The 21439-nt window shown below is 36.3% G+C and overlaps 1 protein-coding gene and 1 pseudogene across 1 annotated transcript in view; one reads left to right on the top strand and one right to left on the bottom strand.

The window, feature by feature from the left end:
- Positions 1 to 21439, bottom strand: part of ADAMTS6 (ADAM metallopeptidase with thrombospondin type 1 motif, 6) — a 509355-nt gene that overhangs the window by 368750 nt on the left and 119166 nt on the right. The window lies entirely within an intron of this gene.
- LOC102853834 lies at positions 2539 to 3057 on the top strand (annotated as a pseudogene).

The following is a 21439-nucleotide window of genomic DNA, read 5'->3' on the forward strand; positions in this document are numbered from 1 at the left end:
TCCAATGCCTAATATGTCAATATTTATGCGTTCCATTTCTTTCTTAACAATTTCTAATTTTCCTACATTCATGGCTCTCACATTCCATGTTCCAATCACTAGGGTCTGCTTACAACTGTTCCTCCTCCTTTGTATTTCCATACTTGATAGTTCTTAAATCTCTACTCTTTCCTTCCAAAATTATACTTTCTGGTATAAAATATAAGGTTTATTATCAACTCAATTCAGCCCAAAACAATTCTTGGTGCTGGCAATGAGTGTTTCAACATCTTGAAAATGCATTTGAACTTATTTTACTATTATAGATTCCTTTCATCAACTCTAAAAAAGAGTTATGCATAATCCACTAAACGCAAATAATTTTTGGAAGCACAGCTTAGTGGACTTCTGTGCTGTGTAACATATTCAATTAAAAATAAAAGACTTTTAAGTAATCTTTAGGGAAAGTTACCTGCCAAACAACACAATCTCATGGTAAGAAAATTATCTTTGGGATTTAGAACTGCAAATCAAAACAAATCATCAACTATTTAAAAAGAATGATTTTTCTGTGTCAAATAGAAATGTTAGCATTGTGAAAAGTTCGTACCAAACTATGAATCATTTTAAAATCATCCCGGGATATTTCAACTTGATGTTAGCCATAACTTAAAAATTACAGAGCCACCTCAGAGCTAGCTACCTTTACAATTTATTTTGAATTTAGAAAAACTGAAGTCCTAAAGTCTTATGAAGACTTGATAAAGATCTTAGTGTCCTGAATTCCTGCTATCTTGTCCAACATGATCAATTCTCTTAAGAAGCCAATCTCTCCATGTTTGAAAAGGGCACAAATATCTTTTATTTGACAGCGCAATATAGCTCTCTCCTTCAGATACTGATGTGAAAGGCTTTTGGCTAAGGAAGGGAACTATTTTTCCCCAGAGAAACTGCAGCTGTGATAGTTGACCTCAGACTTTTAAGACCAAAAGATTCTTCCTGGGAAAATAAATTACTGATTACAAGAGCTAGACAGAATAAAAGGCCTCAGTCTTCAGAGCTTCTTCACTGAACAACTGTTCATTTAGTGTTGTTAATGTACCACCCAGTACTGCCATGTTGCACAGCCCCAGAGGATAACATCCACATATGATACATTAAGAGTGTGCTCCTGGGGTTTTGAAACTCAGAAAGAATCATATCACCTATCATCATTAAAGCCTTTCTAAAAAATCCTATATTATTATATATAGTCTATTTGTTGTAGATAGGGAAAGATTACCCAGTGAGTAAGGTAAACACTAGAGATTAATAAGTAAACACAAACAACCCTGTATTTACCTTATTGATTGGGTATCTGATCATGTCAAGGATTGTAAAATTAAAAAGAGGCTTTGATACTGTAGAATGATACCTTAGTGTTAGGATGCAGAATTTTTGATGTGGTATTAAAAAAATAATGATTGCTCTCTACAGATTACCAAGTAAGAACAAAAATGCATTGCTTGTTGGATAATCCAACAGATTGCAGACACACTTTAAAAATAAAATTATTACATCATACCTTTTTCCAAAGTGATCAAGACACTACTACTCCTGCTGCTGCTACTACTATTACTACCACCACCACTACTAGTACTACTACTATTACCACTCCTCCTCCTCCTCCTTATTGTCATCGATTTGGAACTGATTTACTGCTGACCCTCGAGTAGGTTTTTGGAAGCTTTCAAGCCCACAGGAAGAGACAGTCCATCTTTCTCTTATGGAGCAGCTGATGGATTCAAGTTTCTAGGGAGATGCTTCTGCCTTTGAGGTTAACAGCTACAGTCTATGACACAGACACTCCCTCCTGACTCATGTCATTTAAAACACACACTCACTATTTCTTACCATTTCAAAGAAGCTTCAACGAAAAGAAAGATAAATTGTTTAACCTAAAACCAGTATGAGATAGAAGAAAGACTATTATTGTTATTGTGGTATATCATCAAGTCAGAACCGACTTGTAGCTGACCCTCCAGCAGGTTTTATGAGGCAGTTGATCACAGAGGAGGAGATTGCCCATTCTTCTCCCATGGAGCAGCTGGTGGCCTCAAACTGTGTGCTTTGGACTGCCGTGCAACTTCTTGCCAGCAGGCCAGCAGAGCTCCCTAGGAAGTCTATCATTTCTTACAAATATGCCTCAGATCACAGCCATATAGATTGTTGTTTATGGAGGGTACCCCCGAGATTGTTCTACTTCATGGTGACACAATCTAGAACTGAAACAAAGCCTTGCTGAGTCCTGGCCTAAGTTCATATCCACCTTTTGAATATATTCCTTTTTCATGTCCTTCTCTAGGTACTGTTCCAAGTCACTAAGGAACATCTTGACTGTACTTTTAAAAAATTGCATATGTTTGTTCTTCTGGAATACCATGGTATATTCAATATTATTCACCAAAACTATAATTCAAAAGAAATATCCCCCCCCCAGTCTTCTTTATTCATTATCCAGATTTAGCACAGATATGATGCTTTTGAGAAAGACCATGGATTGGGCCTGCGGGAGTCAGGATGGAGGAGTATGGACTAGAACATTGCCCCTGACGAATCATGGATGACTGTGGTGGCACCTTTACAATAGGAATCACCGGTAGTGGCATCGTTCAAGCAATCAAAAGTGTCCGTAATTACTAAATGGGTGTCAATCACAGACTACAAGAGAGTTTGACAGCTATTAAAACCAGGGCTCCACACTTAGGAAGCAGCTTTGCGATTTGGGAAGGTCTGTTTTCCGTGATTGACTGCAGTATGGTTCAGATCCCTGGAATGCCACCACGAGTAGTGACTTAACAGGAGCTATACTGACCACAAGAAATAGACAAGTGGCTATGATTTGGTCAGTCAGCTGCAATGGGTGGCATTCTTTCTGCTTTAAATGAAGGAGCTGGTATCTTTTTGACAAGATTTGCTCCTACACAGTTTCCCAATGGTCCTCAGTTTGCAGAAGATCACTCCCAGATGCCTTCAACCCAGCTCCTTCCTTCACATTTTGGAGACTATAAAAAATATCAATATCGTCGCAGGGACTAATAAATGAACTGTTGTTCAAGAAGGATTTTGGAAGAACAAGTTGAAATCTTGTTAAAATCATAGGTGGGACAACTCTGGCCAAATAGGCTATGGAAATACATACAGTACATTTTGTTTTCCTATTTAAAGGAACACAAGAGAGTGCTCGGTAATAAAAGAGAATACATCTGTTTATTCACACTTGGGTTGCACTTGAGAATAGAATAAATATGTAATATCTTAAAAAGAATATACAAGTGCTTAGAAGATGACGGACCAAAGGATAATTACCAGTGCAACATGACCTCCATTTCCTTGGGGACATTCTAGGCTAGGTTTATGTGTTATGTTATTCAAACAATAAAAATGCCTGGAACTTTGGGGTGAAAAGAAAGTATCACGGATTTGGGTTAGGTATGCTGTACTTCTCAAGGTTGTGTCTTTGCTTTTGAACATTTTAAAGAGGCTTTTTCCAGCATATTTGTCTAAAGCAATGCCTTGAATTCTTGACTGTTACTCCCATGAATTTTTATTATGGTTCTAAGTAAAATGAAAACCATGACAATTTCAATGTTTTCTCCATTTACCATGATACTGCTTACCAGCCCAGTGGTGATAATTTTTTTTTCTTGATGTTGAAGTATAATGCACAGTTGAGGCTTTTAGTTGCCTTTCATCTTCACCTGCAAATGCTTCAAGCCCGATTCACTTTTAGCAAATAAGATGGGTCATTGGTGTATTCCAATTGCTAATGAGTCTTCTTCAAACCCTGATGCTGCTTTTTTCTTCATACAGCCAGATTCTCAGATTCCTCACTTAGAATACAGACTAACTCTATAGGGTGAAATGACACAATGCTGATCTCTCTTTCCTGATTTTAAACCACTTTTTAAGTGCACACTTCTTGTTCAAACAACAGCTTCTTGGTCTATCTACTGATTCTGAAAGGGCACAAATGAGAATTCTGGAATCACCATTATTTTTAATTTGTAAGGATCCATGCAATTAAATTCCTTTGCATAATCAATAAGACACAGATAAACATCTTTGTGGTATTCACTGTTTTTATCTAAGAGTTTGCTATCTGCAATGATATATGTACTCCTCTGATCATTACATGTACTCCTCTGAATCCAGCTAGAATATCTGGAAGGTCCTTTCAATGCATTGCTGCAACTGTTTATCAATAATATTCAGGACATGTTGCAAGGAGGGACAGGTCCTTGGGGAGGAACATCATGTTTGGGAGGGTGGAGGGACAGCGCAGAAGGGGAAGACCCCTATAGGTGGATTGATTCAGTGATTGGGGTAATCGGGAGGGTGTGTCAGAGATGGTGCAATTGGCACAGGACATAGCAGAGTTTAGGGCTGTTGTACATAGGGTTGCTATGAATCACAACTGACTTGACAGCACATAACAACAACATGCTATTAATGATATTGATTGATGACTTCAGCATTCTTTTTGAAAAATTTTCTTTGGTTTAGTCACAAATATGGATATATTCCTGTTGGCTGGTCACATAGATGTTAGCTGTCTTCCAAATTTTTTGGCATAGATGAGTGAGCACTACAAGCACTGCATTTGTTCGTTGAAACATCTCAATTGATATTCTGTCAATGGATTTTGCTTTAGGTTGGGGTTTTTTCTTTTCTTTTTCTTTTTGTACCATTGCTTTCAGTGCAGCAAGAAATTTGTTCTTGATCATTTGATATCCCATGAAATGACTGAACTTACTCTTTGTGGTAGAGTGATGTTTTTGTGTACAGCAGAGACAGAATCAAACCATAGCTGACCCTCTAACAGGTTTTTAGAGGCAGTTAATCACACAGGAAGAGATTGCCCATTTTTTTTCTGCTGAGCAGCTGGCAGCCTTGAAATGTGTGCCATCGAGATTGCAGCACAGCTTCTTGTCTCTGGGCCACCAGATCTCTCTTTGGTAGAATGCTGTTGTTGCTGATTGCCTTTTAGTCAAGGACAACTCATAGCAATCTATGAACACAAGGCCTGAAGTCCCTCTACAATCATCGACACTTATCAAAGTTCATAAAGTTTCCGGAGGCACGTTATTTAAGAAGTGGATGTCACTCCTGCTTCCAAACCTGTCATAGGATGATATTGGCTGAGTCACATGCGATGCATAGTGACCCTATGTACAGCACCTCTGAACCCTTTCCTGTCCTGAGCAGTCTCACTAATTCTGACACAACAACCCCCATTGCCCAAGTCATTGTATGAATCCATCTCATCCGAGGTCTTGCTCTCCTGCGCTGTCCGTTCACCCTTCTGAGCATGATGTCCTTCTCCAAGGACCAATCTCTCCTGGCCACGTGCCCAAAGTAAGTGACGCAGAGCTTCAAAATCCTAGCCTCCAACGAGACACTTGGTTTCACCCTCTCCAAGATAAACCTATCTGTTCTTAGCAGTCCATGGTATGTTCAAGACTTTTCTCCAGCACCACAACTCAAAGGTATCAATTCTTCTGTCGTCCTTAGTCATTGTCCATCCATCTCTTTGAAGCATAACAAGTAATTGAGAAGACCGTGGCCTGGATTACGAGCACCTTTGTGTCTAGACTGACATTGTTGCTCTTCAGCACTCTCAAGAGGTCCATGACAAGCAGATTTTCCCAGTGCGATCTGTATTTTGATTTCCTGACTGCTGGTTTCCAGAGTCCTGATTGTGAAGCCAAGCAAGCAGCAATTGTTAACAAAGTTACTCTTTTCTCCATATCATGGTGTTATTAATTGACCCAGTGGTGAGACTCTTTGTCTTCTTGATGTTAATATTTAATCAATATTGAGGACCACATTCCTTGACCTTTTGCAGCAAATGCTTCAGGTCTTCTTCAGTTTCAGCAAGCAACGTTATGTGATTAATATATCACAGGTTAATGAGTCTTCCCCCAATCTTGAGGCCACACTCCTCATATCCCGTCCCCAGATGATCAGTTCTGCCTACAGATTGAAAAGGTATGGGACAGGATGCATCCATGATGCACTCCATTCTTGACTTTGAACCATGCAGTGTTTCCTTGCTCTGTTCCAAGGATTGTTTCTTGGTCCAAGTATAGATTTTGCATAAGCATGATTAAGAGCTCTTAAATTCCTATTTCCCTCAAGGTTAGACACAATTTATTGTGATCCACAGTCATAGAAGGGTTTATTTTTGTTTTTTTAATACTAATTTATTTACAAAATTTGAATATATTGTTTTTCAGATCAGATTCTACTTATTTCCCTCACTCTCCAATCAAATTGTACAATCCCATGATTAATCCCCCATGCACATCCTCATCCCTTTCTGTCATCCTCCCCCTCTCCTCTTGTCTCTTTATACTCATTCTACAATAATAGTTTTATAAACATTTGTCCTTGTGGGACTGAGATAGTTCGCTTAACATAATGCTCTCCAGTTCCTCCTAAACTGGGAAATAATCTACAAATCCATTGCTCCTGTTCTGCGTAGTATTCCATTGTATGAATGTATCATAATTTCTCAATCCATTCTATTGTGGTTGAACATCTGGGCTGTTTCCATGATCCTGCAATGGTGAATAATACTGCTATGAACATGTGGGGTTTTTTATGCTTCCTGTGTCTTTCAATATTTTGTCCATAGGAAATTTCAGTATTGCAACTCAAGGCTTACTAATGTCTCTTCAATTTCTCCAGCTTCAAAAATGCTGAGCATATTATTTTGGTTTTCTAAATCCAAGTCTTTGTACATTTCATTATAATATTTGTTTTGTCTTCTCAAGCTTCCCTTTGAAGTTTTCTGTTGTTATTTTCCTTTATTATTCCTTCCCTTTGCTTTAGCTATTCTAGAATCAAGAGGAATAGGGTCTTTTCTGACATGTATTTTTAGTCCTTTGTTTTCTTTTTAATGATTTCTTGATATATTCAAATATGATGTTTTTAATGTAATCCCACAACCATTGGTCTTGTGTTATTAATGTTTAACGTATAAAATCTATTCTTGAGATGGTCTCTAAACTCAAGTACAATATACTTAAGGTCATACTTTTGCTTTCATGGGATGTTTTAATATTTTTTAGCCTAAACTTGAAATTACATATGAATAATTGATAATCATGATGTGTCAGAATTAGTGAAACTGGCTCAGGACAGAGCTACTGTACATAGGTTTATTATAGTTCTCAGGTGACTCGTCAGCACATAACAACAACAATCAATCTTTTCTACAGATGGCCTATGACTTTGTTCTGATTGATGATATTGACTTTCTCAGTTGTCTCTTTTCACAAACGTTGCTGATTTCCTCCCTATATATTCCATTTTTCAAGGCCTTTGTGTAAAGTCAATTTTCATGCTGCTTAAAAGAGAGTTTTTGTAATGAATAAATTTTTGGTTTTATACGATTCTATCATGGGATCTCTGACATCGTTTCTCTCACCATAACCATATTTTCCAACTACAAATCCTTTGCTTCCATCTTTGCATTCCATGCATTGTAATGTTATTTTTTTATCAATTCCAGACTGTATATGTTGGTAAAACTCTTCAATTTTTTAAAATTTTTGAGTGATGTCTAAAAATTAAAAATAATTTTATTAACTAGACTATCTTATAGGCATGTGGATATTACCTATCACTGATTGTCATGTACATCAGGACGTATCTTGAAATGTTCATTTGGACAAAGAATATGACACTTTTCATTAATCTGTCATTTGGTAGAGTGGTTGTCTGATTTTTTTCTCATTTTTTTAATAAATTTTATTTTATTAATTTTAATGAACATTTAGGTTGTCTGATTTTAAATGGCCATTATCAGTCCATGTCAGTTTATCAGTGCTAAGGATATTGATTTCTTTTACTATTTCCAATATGCCTAGATTCACATTTCACATTCTAATTATTAATAGATATTTGCACCTCTTTCTTCTTTTTTTTTTAGTTGTGGGACATCAGCACAATAAGGTCCCAAAAGTTTTACTTGATCTGTGTCATTAAGGGTCTTTACTTTGAGGAGGTACTTTTCCCTAATAGTATTTTAAATGTCAATACAAGAAACTCATCTTCCATCACTTTATTAGACAGTTGTTGTTGTTGTTGTTGTTGCTATGTGCCATTGAGTTGCCTGTGACTCATAGCAATCCTATGTACAAAAGCCCTAAACTCTGCTCTATTTTGTGGCAGTATCACTATCTCTGACACTCCTACCCCTATTACCCAAGTCACTGCATAAGTCCCAGAGGATCTTCCTCTCCTGCACTGTTAGACAATACTCTGCTATAATTTATAAAGTTCTGACTGGCCAATTTATTTTTAAAATATAACACTAGTTCCTTCTTCTTCTTCCATCTCAGGCTTAAAACTTGGCTAAAACCTGTCCATGATGGATGGCTCTGCTGGTGTTTGAAAGGCCAGTGGCATAGCTTGTAGTAGTATAACAACACACAGCCACTACAGAACAACTGAAGGATGAGTGGTAATGCTTATAGATTACAAACAATAACAAAATTGTTTTAATGACTTTATAGAATGATTATGGTAATCAACTAAGAAGTAGGTCCAGAGAGCTCTCTAAACTTAAGCACAATATTTCGTTTCAGGTAGATTTTGAATAAGAAAATCTTGGTAGTATTAATTAAATACAACAATGCCCCATTATTTGGAACAGATCTTTTTCTTGTACAGATCCCATATAAGGTGATTTTAAACTCATATTTTGATGTAAAATTAATTCAAATCAAATTGGAATGCTATCCAGTAAAGTGAAATAAAGATGGTTAAATTATACTACACCAAGAGTCTTTGCTTGATCATAGTTTTATTTATCTTTTGTTTGCACTATATGCATCTATATGCAATACAACACACACCTAAGTTCAAGGTATGAACATTCTGGTATAATCAAATTATATCAAATAAAGATCTAGTTTGGGTTTTGTCTGTTTATTTGTTGTTGTTGTTGATGAGTGCCATTAGTCAAGGGTTACTCATAGCAACTCTATGAACAAAAGACCTGAAGTCTTTCTATAACTATGGTCATTTCTCAAAGTTCATACTTTCCAGAGGCATGTTGTTGAGGAAGGCGATGCCACTTCTGCTTCCATTATTTGTTCAGGTGGTTTTATTTTTTTTTTAATTTTCTATTAGTTTATTTACAAAATTTGAATACATTGGTTTCAAGAACAAATTCTATTTCCCTCACCCCACACCCATCAAATTGTACAATCCCATTATTAATTCCCACCCCCGCACATCCTCATCCTTCTGCTTCCAACCTCTCCCACCCCCCTTAGATCCTTATACTACAATAATGGCTTTATACCATATTCATCCTTGTGGGACTGAGTTAGTTCACTCAGCTCTCCTTCCCTCCCAAGTTAGGTAATAATTTACAAAATCATTGCTCCTGCGTGCTGCATAGTATTCTATTGTGTGAATGTACAATAATTTCTCAATCCATTTGTTTGTGGTTGGACATTTGGGCTGTTTCCATGTTCTTGCAACGTTGAATAATGCTGCTATGATCATTTGTGTACAAATCTCCATTTTTGCCTCAGTTCTTATTTTCTCAGGGTAGAATTTCCATGTTCACTTTTTTGAGGAACCCGCAAACTAACTTATCGCCATCAAATGAGACATGAGAAAAACCAGAAAGATCTATTTTGATGTTGTAAGCACTAACCCATGAACAAAATGTTAAAATGAAAATTATTTCTTTATTCCAGGCTTAAGTTAAAGCATTTACTCAGATCTCAGATAAATTGGCATGGGTTAAAAAGACTATTTTCTACTCTGAATCCACAATATGGGTCATTCTGAGTCAGGATTAACTTGACAGAAAATAACAACAAGAGACAAAGGGATCCAAAATATTTAGTGTCATAGATAAGTAGAAGCAAAAATTCATTTCAAATAACCCTGTAGAAAGTGGCTTAAACTGTATGCTCACAGTAATGGTAGAAAGCATGGCAACCCTTATAAAGGTTATTATGTGTATTACTTCCATTCTAAGTATACCCTACATTAGTTAAAGGGAAAGAAATAGATTAGTAGAGAAAATTGGATCTAATAGAAGAAATTCTACCAAAATTACTAAAAATGTTTGCATCCAATCATGTCCAAGAGTATATGAACCTAGAAGGTAGCTCAGGGCAGCTGAGTGAAATGATGCTGGAACTACTATAGATATTTTTAGCCTTGGGAATTTAACACTCTAAAACCTGTGTCTCTTTCTTATTCAAAAGACATAAAATTCTCATTTAAATAGTATGACCACTGTAATCTAGTTTCATAAACATCTATGTGTTCCTAAATCTATTACAGAATTGATCCCATATTCTCACAGACAAGTTATTGAAAGTCTAAATTATTTTAAGTCTTAAATTAGTAAAACATAAATTCAATAAATACATTTGACTGCTGTTCTTGCAGTCAATACAATCCAGGTTCTAGATGACAACTCCCCCATTCCTTCACTACTCCCACACCCTGGCCTTGTTTAATAGTAAAGCTATTCTGTTCTATAAATACTGTTGCTGCTGGATGACTTTCAAGAAAAGGCCAAAAGAAAATAAATTATAGCAGTCTATCCAAGAGGCAAGAAGACTTGAGTAACAAGCAAGCAAATTCTCTCCTTTCTGGACTTCCATTCCAAGAAAAAGAATGAGGTTGAGGGCTATTTCAATATAAGCCAGTTCATTTATATAAAAGAATAAAGCAATGGGGAATTTTGTGTGATATGAATCCTTCAAGGAATTTCATTTTCAAAGAAAATCAGAGAACTGTATTAAAATGAAAATTATCATGAGTAAAAAAAAATAGACACTTTTCTTATTTAGTTGTTGTTGATTGTCTTCGAGTCTAACACAACTCATAGTGACCCTATGAACAAAAGGCCTGAAACCTCTCTACCCCTTTTGACACTTAACAACTCATTCAAAAGAGTTTCCTGAGGCATGGGAGTGGATGCCATTCCTGCTTCCAAACTTGTCATAGTATGTTATTGTTTTTATATGCCATTGAGCCACCTGCGATGTCTAATGACCCTGTGTATAGCACCTCTGAACCCTCCCCTGTCCTGAGCCAATCTCACTAACTCTGACACACCAACTCCCATTGCCCCAGTTATTGTATCAATCATCTCATCCTGGGTCTCCTTCTCTTGTGCTGTCTGTCCACCCTTCTGAGAATGATGTACTTCTCAAAGGACTTATCTCACCTGGCCACATGCCCAAAGTAAGTGAGGCAGAGCTTCAAAATCCTAGCCTCCAAGGAAATACTTGGCTTCCCCTATCCAAGACAGACCTATTTGTTTCCTTGGCAGTCTATGGTATATTCAAGACTCTTCTCCAGCACCACAACTTGAAGGCATCTATTCTTCTTCTGTCATTCTTAGTCATTGTCCAACGCTCTAAAGTTAAACAAATAATTGAGAAGACCATGGATTAGTCACACCTTTGTATCTTCAGCACTCTCGAGTGGTCCATAACAGCATATTTTCCCAATGCAGTTCATTTTTTCATTTCCTGACTGCTAATGTTAAGAGTGCTGATTGTGGATCCAAGCAAGCTGTAATTGTTAACAACCTCAATCTCTTCTCCATCTAATATGGTGCTTCCCATTATCCCAGTGGTGAGAAACTTAGATATTACTCAATGTAATGAAGATGCTTTTGCAAATAAGTGACTTTAAATGAGTTAACAATATTGTAGAGGTGGAGGAAAATCTCAAGTGAAGTTTCTATATTAATCACTTGGGGAAAACCCCAACCTAAACCAACATTCTATTTTAAAAAAATAGATCTTTTATTGATTAATTTCTTTGCAATTTTTTAATTCTTGAATCATATTCCATTATTTTTATTTTGTTTTTTATTATACTAGTTTATTCACAAAATTCTAATACATTGTTTTCCAACATTCTATCTTGAATTTAGAATAACATATTATTTAGTCTATTTAAATTCATAATGATCATACAGAACAGTGTAAAACTACCCCACAGAGTTTCCTAGACTAAAATCTTTATGGGAACAGATTCTCAAGTCTTTCCTCTTAAAGAGAAGCTGGTGTATCCAAACTGCTTAACCATCCAAACTGCTTAAACTCTTTGAGTTTGGAATATACACTTCCTTCAAGCTGATTCCAACTCATAGAGACCTCACAGAACAGGATAGAGTAGAATCATTCTATAAGGTCTCCAAAGCTATCATCTTTATGGAAGCAGAATCCCACATCTTTCTGAGGGCACAATGGCTGGTGAGTTCAAAGCACAAATCTTTTGGATGACATCTGAGCCCTTAACCACAGTACCACTACGGCTCATAGAGTTCAGAACAAATCTCTTCTAACAGTTAAATCAGAAAGAAGATGCACTGCAAATCCCAAAGGAATGCAGTTTGAATTCACCAGCTGTTCTGTGGGAGAAGGATGGGCAATCTCCTCCTGTGCGATTAACTGCCTCCTTGGAAAATTTGCTGAAGGGCCAGCTATGCATCAGCTCCAACTTGATGGCACAAAGCAACAACAACATAGACTTAATTGAGAAAACATATTGGTTGATCTTGCACTGACAGAGGGAGCCTTTGTGGTGCAACAGTTAAGCAGTGGACTGCTAACTGAAAGATCAGTGGTTGGAGTTCACCAGCTGCATCTTGGGAGAAAGAGGGAGGACTCTACCCCCATAGTGATTTACTGCCTCAGAAACCCTATGCAGACGACTTGATTATCAGGTTGATGTAGGTCAGAATTGATTATGACAATGGGTTTGGCTTGGTTTTATACTTACAATGAATACTATTTCTTGAAAATATAACTGCAAGGGATATTGAGTTTTGTCTTCAAAGATATTTTAATTCCTATACCTTGATTAAAGAACCCTGGTGACACATTGGTTAAGTTCTTTGGCTATTAATGGAAACTCTGCTGGTTACTACCTGGTCCACAGAGAAGGATGTAGTAATCTGCTTCCATAAATATTTACAGCCTTGAAAAATCTATTTAACAGTTCTATTTTTGTCCTGTAAGTTCACTGAGTTGGAATTGACTTCCTGGAAATAAATGCACTTAGTGTGGTTTATGGTGATTCTCCTATTTGGGAATTGATCTTTGTTTCCTTGACAGCACTGTATAGGATGTTTCATAAGCAAATATCTTTTGAGATATAAAATAAATTAAACAAGCAATTCAGGAAGTCAAGATAGGGGAGAAAGATGCCAAGTGAGACGACGATAACCCAGGAGCAGAAAAGAAACAACCTCCTCCAGGACCCACAGGGAGACAAAGCCTCCCCTACAGCCTGCCCTTCATATGCCTATTCATAGCCTCCTAACTTTGGGAAAATAAATTTCTACTAGTCATTGACTTGCAATATTTCTGCTACAGCAGCAGTAGATAAGTAAAAGAGATGTACACTAAAAATGTCTAAGTGAACCCTGATTTTTCCATAGATATATTTTTAAAATAATTATGATTGAAATATACATTCCACAACTGCTATCCACAGAGCATCAGAAAGTCAGAAGGAGTCAGGGACATTAGTGCTATATTGTGGAGTCATTGCATTATCCTTTAGATGACTAAACTGCAGACTGCAGATTACTTTTTTAAAAAGTGGCTTTAATTAGTAAATGACTTATTTATAGTTCTTTTCATTATATTTATTCTTCAATAACAGGAAGCACATCAATGTGCAGAGAGAAACCCATTAACTTCTAATATACACTACTAAGGAAAGCAGTTAGGCATTTCCTTTAAAAGTTGGAAACAGAACAACTACCATTTGATCCTTCTATTTCACACAGAAAAGAACAAGTCACTGCTGTGGAGGGTATTTGCAGGTGATAAATCACAGGAGAGAAGATTACCCATCTTTCTTCTGCAGGTAGCCAGTGCATTAGAACTTCCTGAGAGGTGTAGTCTTTTGGCTAGCAGTGCAGTGCTCTATGGGCCATGACACCAGAGCTACTACTGTGTATATATATGTCCTAAAGAAATAAGAGCCATGTCACAAACAGATACATGCACACCCATGTTTACAGCAGCCTTATTAACAATAGCAAAGAGATAGAAACAATCCAATACCCATCAGTGAAGGAATGGCACATTCACACAATGGAGTATGAAACATAGAAGAACAGTGACGAATTCATGAAACATTGCTTAACATGGATAGAAGATCTAAGGGTATTACACCAAGTGAAATGAGTTCATTTCAAAAAGACAAATATTGAATAAGAGAACCATTATAAAAAAAGGAAAGTTTACACACATAAAAAATCATTCTAGTTTGGTCACCAGGGTGAGGGAAAGGAGTGGAAAATTAATAGAGAAACACATATTAAGATGAGTGAAGGGAAAAACAATGTGGAATGAATGGATGATCAGACATTGTGGGTATAGGAATTAAAGTTATGGAACAAAATATGCATGAATGATTGAAAAACCAATATGTTTCATAAACTTTCACTCAAATCACTAAAAAATTTATATAAGAACTTCATAAACATATTTTTACATGAGGACATAGAATAATATTTTATTTGGATATCCCTCTGAATTACACTTTGAATTGTTAAAGAACAGGGACTAGCATAATCTTGAATGCAAGGAAGGAAAGTGGAACAGGAGGAAGAGAGGGGAAATTGGGTTAGGGATGAGCTAAAAGACACAGCTGGGAGTTAGAAAGTGGAATAACTTAGTCTAGAATTCAAATTTGAAGTAAAACAAGAGCTATTTTACAAAGACGGATGATTAATTATGACCTTTCGGATAATCCTTTCTAAAATATGTAATCTGTCTTCATTGACATCTACTAGGAGTTGGACAGCAGAAATTGCAAGACTAAGCTTGCTCAAAAAATGTCTGTGTGTTGGCAAAGCACAAATTTATTTTAAGGATATTAGGGAAAATTGGCATTCACTATGAAAATTCAAACATACAGCTTCCTCTCATTGAGGAAGCACTCCACCTGGGCAATGAAGAACAGCAGAGGTGCTGGTAGAAAAAGTCAGTTTCTTCTTGGGAAACAATTTTGTATCTATTTAAGCAGGTACTTTAAAATCAACTTTTTAAAACCTTTTATTTGAAGAATCTAATTACATAATCAAGCCAATAACAATTTTATTTTCTTTGTTTGTCCTAACTAAACCACCAGTCTCTGATGGTAAAATGGCTACCACTTCAGCTGTTAATCAAAAGCCAACCAGGAGGACCTACAAGAAAAGTCTTGCAATCCACTTTCCAAAAATATCAGTCTTTAAAAACTCTAACATACAGGGGATTACCCTGAGTCAGAATTTACACACTGGCAAACGGATTTTGGGTTCATTTGCTTGCTTTTAAGTGAAATTATTAAATATCTAGTTGAGCAGTGAATGAGAGAAGAAACATTATCCATCTTACAAATTCTCTTTGATAAACATTTTATAGCATATGTAGAGCAACAATGAAGTCCATTCTGTGAGGGGAAAGGCTATTTTTTAATTAACATTTATTGAATAACCTAATGAACCAAACTAATATGATCAAGCTATGACAACATATCATACTACAAAGAACAGGCTTTTGTATGTCTGACTGGACAACTGGCTAACTAGTTGTCTATGACTCTTTTTTCTTTCTTTTTTTTTAAATAATTGCTTGTTTCAACTAGACCTTTCAAATAGACAATTTAAGGTTGAACTATTTGACAGGGGTTCGTGTTTAATAATGAAAGAAAATCTTTAACTCGAAATTCTATATAGAAGAGATAAGAAAGGATTCTCACATAGAAAACTAGAAGTATCTGTAAGCAAAGCTAAAACTTCATTTAAGGATCAGCTTTCGGATCCACAGATTCAGAATGATTTAAAGTATACTGTGCTGTTAGTAATTACCTAAATTGATCATACATAAAATCTCAATATTTCTCCTGTACAGGATCTGATTTGAATCACATATTCTGGAAATACAAGTAATTTAACAAAATGAACTCTGAATGCAATTATTTAAAATTATATTTATATTTTGATCTTTCGTGTCAACTTTAATTTAAATTTCTCTGTGTTCATGTTGATTCATCAAGATACATAAAAACTTCGAAGACATCCCATTATATTTATAATAAAATCCAATTATCTTCTCATGACTCACAAACAGAACTAGCCACACATTTGTGGGGTCTAATGAAAAACGAAAATGCTGGATCCTTTACTTTTAAATGATTAAAGATTTCAAGATGGCAATATCAGAACATTAAAATAAACCTTGGGCCATTCTTTATTTCTTTAAAAAATAGGTTACATGCTAAAATTAGTTGATGAATACATCTAAGTTGTTTTTGAAAAATTCTATATTAACATCCTTTTGACATTTCAGTCATAATTTTTTAATGTATTATTAATAATACAGCAATGAAACATGGATTGACACAGTGACTGTAGGCCAGGGCTTGAGCATGTCAGCTCAAATATGCACAAGACAGGTTCATGCATGTTGTAAGGATGGCATGGGATAGGGTAAGGTTCCAATCTGTTATTCATAGGTCACTATGAATAATAGTTGAGCCAACAGCATATAACAACAACAATATCCTCATACAAAAATTTTTGACAATTTATCTGTTTATGGTCTTAGAAAGAGTTCATGGAAGAAATGTTCAAAATCCCTAGCTCTAAGAGAGATGCAAATCAAGACAACTATGAGATATCATCGCACCCCACTAAGACTAGCAAAATTTAACACAACAGCAAGCAACAAATGCTAGCGAGGTTATGGAGAAACTGGAACCCTTATTCACTGTTGGTGGGAGTGTAAAATGGTGCAACCACTGTGGAAGGCAGTACGGTGCTTTCTAAAAAAGTTGCAAATAGAGATATCATTTGACCCAGCAATTTCACTACTGGGAATAGAGACCATAACTGACATCCAAGCAGATATATATGCACACCCATGTTTATCGGGGCTTTGTTCACAATAGCAAGGAGTTGGAAACAACCTTAGTGCCCATCAACAAATGAATGGATAGAGAAGTTGTGGTATATTCACACAATAGAATACTACACTGCATTGAAAAATAAGAAATTCATGCAATATTATTCAAAATGGGTGACCCTAGAGGATATTATGCTGAGTGAAATAGCTCAGTCACAAAAGGACAAATACTGCATGGTGCCTCTGTTGTATAATGAAGCTGACATCAGGGTGAGGGTAAGTCTGAGAAAAAATGGATAAATTATGTATACTGCATTGAAGCCTATGAGGGAGAGAACAATTTAAAAATAATATATTTTAGGGCATTATGATTATCTTAAGAGTTTGGAATGAGGGTTGCAGAGTGGAGTATACTCAGGGTAAGGGTGGGAGGGTGCGGGGGGACTGTATACCAATGAAGGAGTTTTTCTTTTGCTTTAAAAGAAGCGAACTGGGGGTGGGGGGTGGGGTGGGTGGGGAGAAAAGTGCATCAATGAATGAATGGAAATCTACAATCTCTGTAAATGTTCATTGAAATTAAGAATAATAATAAAGAGTTTATGGAAGTTCATCTGTTTAATCAAAAAATAAAATTAAAAACTGGTGACTGATACTGACAAAATATCTTTCAGAGATCTTACACCACACCTTTCAGAAATCTTATACCAATTTACATTATCAGGTCTAAGGGATGTCAAGATCTATGACACAATACTTGAACTTCTTCAATTTGGTGATCATAAGGATGTCTATCTGGGTTTTATTGATTATGAAAAGACATTTGATTGTGATTATGATCAAACAAATTATGATTAACATTGAGAGGAATGGGAATCCCAAAACACTTAATTGTGCTCTTGCAAAACATACACCTAGACCAAGGCCCTGTTGTTGTGAGAACAGAGCAAGGGAATATTGCATAGTATAAAATCTAGAAAGATGTATACTAGGGTTGTACCTTTTCTCTATACTTATTCAAGCCATATGCTGAGCAAATCATATGACAAGTTGGACTCTATGAACAAGAATGGCTTAGAGGAAGATTCATCAATATTCTATATTATGGAGATAACACAAATTGCATGCCCAAACTGAGGAAGACTTAAAACACTTGCTGCAGAAGATCAAAGACTGCAGTCTTCAATATGGGTTACATCTCAACACTGAGAAAGAAAAAAATTGCCACCACTGGGCCAAAAGGCAATATCATGACAGATTCAGAAAATATTTAAATTGTCAATAATTTCAACATACTTTCCACAATTAACACCTTGGGCATCAGCAGTCAAGAAATCAAAAGACATATAGCATTGGGAAAATATGCTGTCAAGAGCCACTCCAATGTGCTAAAGAGTAATTATATCAGTTTCAAGATCAAGGTGCATCGATCCATGACATGGTCTTTTCAATTACTGGCTATGTATCTAAGAGCTAGACAATGAAAAGATGAAGAATCAATGCCATTGAGTTGTGATGGTGAGAGAAGAGTACAGAATAGCCCATGGACTGACAAAACGAACAAATATATCTTGCAGAAAGTGACATCAGCATGTGCCTTAGAGGCAAAGATGGTGAAGCTTTGGCTCTCATATTTTGGTCAAGTTGTTAAGAGGTGCCTGTCCTGGAAAAGGACATTATACTTGATAAGGTAGAGTGTTAACAAAAGAAAGGAAGATCCTCAACAAAATGAATTGACACTGTGACTTTTAACAGTGAGTTTCAGTATATTAGAGATGGTGACGATGGCATAGAATAGGGTAGGCTTCGTAGGTTCACTATGAGTCATAGTAGGCTAGATGGCACAAAACAACAACAACAACAACAACAATTGACTATTAACTTTTTCAATCAATATCTTACCAAGTATTAACTATTTAATTTTTGCTAGGAAATCATTAAATAAGAAATTTCAGGGAACAAAAATTATATCACTGGATTTTTTATAGGAGGAAGAATAGTATAAATTATAGTTATTTGGAAATTCTAGAATATATTCCATGCAAATTCATAAAACTCCATTGCTCTCAAAATTACCTTAAATGTTGTTTACCTTCAATAGTATCTGAAATCCCATCATAACTAGTTCAAATATAAGACAGTATGTATCATAAACCAGCATTTACTGCCATCACTGAAGGTGATATGTAAAATTTAGTGCTAAGAAACAAAACTCGTACTATTGGTCTTAAGTTTAAAGAAAGATAAAAAATGAGCTTTGTGTAATAAATATATTAAAAGTACATTTAAACACAAAATTATACAATATCCACTTCACTTTAAACATATTTAACATAAACTTTACACCAAAGATTAGCTACTCTATGATTCTTCAGTCATCAAGCTATTAAAACTATGTTTTAATATTACATTTTTTAAATGTTACAATTCTATATTCAGCACAGGCTAGAATTTCACATTGATATATGGCTACAGTGTGCCTTTTAAATCAAAGACTTAAAATGTCTGATAAGTTGATAGCAAGGTCATTAGAAACTTTAAATTCATGGCTAGGTCAAGCCAACCTGATGTCTAAGTGATGGGATGTGACACTGAACTGAATTAATAAGTTTCTTACTGTCCAAGAACATAGTAATTAGCAGTTTTACAGTGGAGATATTTATGTGTCCAGAAGGTAATGAACAAGGAGAGCATCAATAACTTGCTTGATGTGCAACTTAGGGGGATTAAATGTCTAGATCTCTCTGGTTCATTGACAGTAAGGTTTGTAAATTAATCTACTGCTTTCCAAAAAATGAGGATTAGGTTACTATATACTAATAACTATAAAAGACAACTTCATGTGCTATGTATCTGTGAGCAAGACAATGAATAAGATGACAGAATAACTGATGCATTTGAGGTGTGGTGTTGGAGAAGAGTACTGAATATCCATCCAGGAACAAACAGAGGTGTTTGAATGAATATTAAAAAAAATTTTAAAAAGTGAACTGGAGGACGGAGATGGGAGGGAGAGGGGGTAAAAGGTCCAACAATGAATCATTGAAAATCTTCTCTTTAAATGTTTGTTAAAACCACAATTAAAATAATTTTTTTTAAAAAAAATTAAAGACCCAAAGATGGTGAAGCTTCAGCTCATATACTTTTGGCTTAAAAAGCCAGTCCTTAGAAAAAGACGTTTGGAAAGGTGGAGGGTCAGAGAAAGAGAGAAAACACTCTCAACAAATGAACTGACAGTGACTGCAGCAATGGGCTCAAATATGTCAGGGATGATGAAGATGGCACATGATAGAACAGAGTTCAGAACAGTTGTTCATATGGTTGCTATTAGCTGTAGTTGACTGAAGGTAATCTACAACCACCAACAACATTCCATGTATTGGAAAAAAATAGATTTTAAATATCAGAAGAGCCTTATCCCTGAGGATACCAAATTGTAAGACTAAAAATATACACACATGCATACAAATATATGACAAGATTTACACAATAAATGCCATTAACACTATCATATTAAATATAATATGCACTCCTGCAATCACCATCCTTTTTAGCCCGCTGCTTTGAAAGGTTCAATGAGTGAAGTTCAGGGAATAAAGTGATACTCCAAAAAACCTTCAGCTAACTCCATCCCAAAACTTGTAGCTAGAGTGTTGTTGTTGTTAGGTGCCATAAGGTTAACTATGACTCAGAGTGATGCTAGGAATAACACACCTGAATTGAACTTTGCCCAATCTTTTTCCATCCTCACCATCACTGTCTTTTTTTTTTTTTGGTTGCATAGAGAAGTGTACCATCACTGTCTTATTCAAGCACATTGTTATAGTCACTAGGTCAACCCATCTTGTTGAGGTTATCCTCTCTTCCTCTGACCTTCTACCTTTTCCAGCATGATGTCTTTGTCCAGGAACTGGTTCATCTTAACTTGCCTTAAGTAGTGTGTTTAAAAAGAAAAAAAAAAATAACAACCCCAAAACAACAATAGCACCTGATGTTAGAAAAATATGATTTGATCTTTTCTTCATGTGTAAGTTGATGTAAATTATTTCCTTTTTCTGAACCTTGTTTTCCTCATGTTTAATATAGTGAAATAATATCAATTTAATAAGGTTGTTTTAAGAATTAAATCTGGGGCAGGCTGCCCTCGGCCCTCTGCCTGGGGCGAGCCGTCACGGCCCTCTGCCCAGGGCGGGCTGCCCTCAGCCCTCTGCCCAGGGTGAGCCGTCGCGGCCCTCTGCCCGGGGCGGGCTGCCCTCGGCCCCTGGCTCAGGGCGAGCCGTAGCGGCCCTCTGCCCTTGACAGGCTGCCCTTGGCCCCCGGCTCACGGCGAGCCATCGCAGCCCTCAGGGTGAGCTCCTCAGTCCCCAGATTGTGCCATCTGACCCCTAGGTGGGGAAGGAGAAGAAAAAAAAAAGAATGCCTAGGGTATCCAGAGAATGTTACGTAGGCCAACTTCTGCCAACTTTCCCCGCAGTAAACCTGAAAGCAACACCCTCAAAGCCCTTCTATTTGTAACT

Source organism: Elephantulus edwardii, unplaced genomic scaffold (assembly GCF_000299155.1).
Source record: "Elephantulus edwardii isolate Elephantulus edwardi_28Jun2011 unplaced genomic scaffold, EleEdw1.0 scaffold00254, whole genome shotgun sequence".
Classification (NCBI taxonomy): domain Eukaryota; kingdom Metazoa; phylum Chordata; class Mammalia; order Macroscelidea; family Macroscelididae; genus Elephantulus; species Elephantulus edwardii.